Genomic DNA, 3,403 nt, shown 5'->3' with positions numbered 1-3,403 from the left:
AATTCTATGTCCGGGAGAAGACCCGCACCCGGCAACAACACTCTCCAACTAGAGGAAACGGAGGCAACCCAGGTGGCCACGTTTGTATCCAGAGCCTCCCTTTGCTTCTGCATGGACCTGAACAGACGAGTCATCTGCTGGGGCTAGTCTGGTAGACAGGCACAGCAGTCCATGTCCGCTACAGCACCTGTACTGCCTGAATGGCTGTGGGAACGTCCAGCTCTGAAAGGTCATCTTCCTCAGCTGGCCACCATCTCAGAGCTGCCAGGCTTGCCCTGCGGTGGCACAGGAATGGTTTCATGAAATTGGTCAGAGCCTCAGTTGGTCCTATGTCCCATGGAACCAAGGAGGGAATGACACCAGTTAACAAGATAATCACACCAGTGGAAAACACTGCGCCTCCTGTGCTTCACGGGGCCCCTCGAGCCTTCGAGCACTCACTGTTGCCGTCCAGTGCGGCTGAGTTGGTCCTGGGGCATAGCAGCCCTGTGTTCGACATAACTAAGCACTGCCCGGTCACGGGCTCTTGTCCTCACAACAGCTTCTATGTTTGAGCCCATGGTGGCAGCCACTGCCATTGCCAAGCATGCTGTCCTTGCCTAGGGGTTGCCTCTCCCGGTAACATGTCCAGGGTACACGAGAAGAAGCCTTTCCATCCTTGTCTGTGACCATACTCCTTACAAGACCGATTTGTTCATTCTTTTGGCAGTCCATGTACTTTCAAGATTCTTCCCAGAAACACAATTCAAATGTTTTGATTTTTTTTAACTCAATGTTCAACTTTCACATGTATATGAAGTAATGGAAAATACTGTGGCTGCAGTCAGGTACATCTTAGTTCTAAAAGTATTGTGTTTGCCTTTCAATAGTCTAAAGAGGTTTTGTGTGTCTTCAGGGCACCATTTGATGTCTTAATTGCTGCTTCCGTGAGCTTTGATTGTGGATCTATGGCAGATGAAAGCGTTGGCAAATTCAACCGTATCCCCCTTTCTCAGGGTGTTCCCTGTGGTCCCCGTTGTGAGGATGGCGAGCTGTAATCCACCCTGGAGGCTGAACCCCCTGATATTCTTAAAGAGGTGCTTCAAGTCCCGCTCTCTCTCAGCAAGCAAGGTTGTGACAGCGGCACAAACTGCAGGTCGTTCACCAGCCTCCTCTAATCCCGAAGCCACACTCTTCATGCAATCCAGCCTGTCTGATGATTGCTCAAGGAGCCAACCCTGCCACATTCCTTTCCTGGTTTCAAACTGCAGTGTTCCCTTGTTCTGGTTGCATAACTGTCTCTTAATCCGCGAACAAGTTCCACACGAGCCCAGTGAAGAGTTCTGGAATTCCCATTCTTCTCAAGGTTGTCCTAGTTCGCTGTGAGCCACACCGTCACAGGGTGTATTTGCTGAAAGCCACACCGTCACAGGGTGTATTTGCTGAAAGCCACACCGTCACAGGGTGTATTTGCTGAAAGCCACACCGTCACAGGGTGTATTTGCTGAAAGCCACACCGTCACAGGGTGTATTTGCTGAAAGCCACACCGTCACAGGGTGTATTTGCTGAAAGCCACACCGTCACAGGGTGTATTTGCTGAAAGCCACACCGTCACAGGGTGTATTTGCTGAAAGCCACACCGTCACAGGGTGTATTTGCTGAAAGCCACACCGTCACAGGGTGTATTTGCTGAAAGCCACACCGTCACAGGGTGTATTTGCTGAAAGCCACACCGTCACAGGGTGTATTTGCTGACTCGACACCTCTTGCTTTTACTATCTCAAGGTTCGCTTTTACTATCTTTCACATTCTGGCCCAACTGGACATTTTACTTTAAGACAAAATGATTTTCTTTTCCCACCTTTAAAAAACAAACAAACAATGATTAGGGCAAAGACTGTACAGATGTGCTTTATACAATTGATGTATGTATATGTATGAACTGTGTAAAGAATTGTATCAGCCCCAATAAATTGTTAAAAAAACAAAAACAAAACAAACAAACAAACAAACAAACACCCAAGACTCATTCCTAGACATGTTGCCTCCCCTCTCCGGTTATTTCCCACTTAACCACATAGGCGCATGCCCCCCGCTCCCCCGATGGTTGCTTCGGTCACGTCATCAATTCAGACCAGAGGTCCACTTTCCAGGGAAAGCCTAGAGCTTGAGAAAGGGCCCTGTCCACAAAGCCAGCAGCTGCTTTTGTGGTGGACAGTGACCAAGTGGGGAGCCAATGCTAGAGAGATGTCGGCAGCCCCGAGGGGAAGAAAGCAGAGCAGACCATACCCACAGTTGACAAGACAGATGTTCAGTCTGTCCCAGGAGGACTAACTCTTTCTCTTCTATCAGGAGCACGACCATGGATTCTCTTTGGGCGGGAGGACGGCAGGCGCCTTAGGTATTTTCCCTGGCTGAGTGCACCATAGCTCGCGAAAAGGGTTGCAGACAGAGTTACACACGTAGCTTGATGGTGTGAAAAGGAGATCCCCTTCGGTGCCTTGCGCTATAGCCTTTGTCTCAGAGAGGTGAAGCATGGCTGGGGTGGCTTCCCACACTGAGGAGGTCAGTCCATGGGCCTGTGATGTCACTTGGGTTGTGGTTGGAGGGTCAAAGGGGATCCTCACACGGGGCAAAGGTACCCGACAGGGGGTTGGATTTAACAAGCCTCTGGCCACCCTTTCAAGAAGTTCTGTCTGATCGTCTCCCTCCCAGTTCATCACTGGCTGTGTTCTTCAGTGAGGATGTTCAGGATTGCCATGTGTCCTGTGACATGTTCAGCAGATGCCTTGGACATTGGTGTGAGCCCACGGGTCAATTTTGTATCTCACTGCCATCGTGTCAATTTTGACTCATAACGCCCCTATAGGACAGAGGAGAACTGGCCCTATAGCTCTTTATGGGAACAGGAATTCTCATCCTTCCCTGCAGATAGTCTGGCACTCTTGAATTCCTGGCTGTGTGGTTAGCAGTTTTCACAAATCACTGTACTTTATTGCCACATCTGTTTCCCTGGCTGCATTCCAACCGACACCGGCACTACAAAAACAAAGCAAACCCACTGTCAAGTGCAAGGGAGCCATGTGTACCAGCTCTGGTGGATCAGAATGCCGTCTCAAGGCCAGCCCCTCGGCAGATCACATTCTAGGGATGGATTCTTGGTGGGAAAAAGTTAACGACAGGTAAAAGTAGTGAAAGTAATCCAAAACTTAGCACTTCTGCTTGACACCCTGAGGACTGACTTGGTCAAAGGAATAAGGAGCAGTGGACAGGAATAGGCAAAGTGGGTGCACAAGCAAATGTGGTGAAGAAAGTTGATGGTGCCCTGATATTAGAAGATATAATGTCTGGTATCTTAAAAACTTGAAGTTAAACAAGCAGCCATCTAGCAGGCAGGGGAGCCACAAAGTCCACATGGAAGAA

The sequence above is a fragment of the Tenrec ecaudatus genome, chromosome 4 (assembly GCF_050624435.1).
Source record: "Tenrec ecaudatus isolate mTenEca1 chromosome 4, mTenEca1.hap1, whole genome shotgun sequence".
Classification (NCBI taxonomy): domain Eukaryota; kingdom Metazoa; phylum Chordata; class Mammalia; order Afrosoricida; family Tenrecidae; genus Tenrec; species Tenrec ecaudatus.
Note: the sequence above shows the minus strand (reverse complement) of the source record.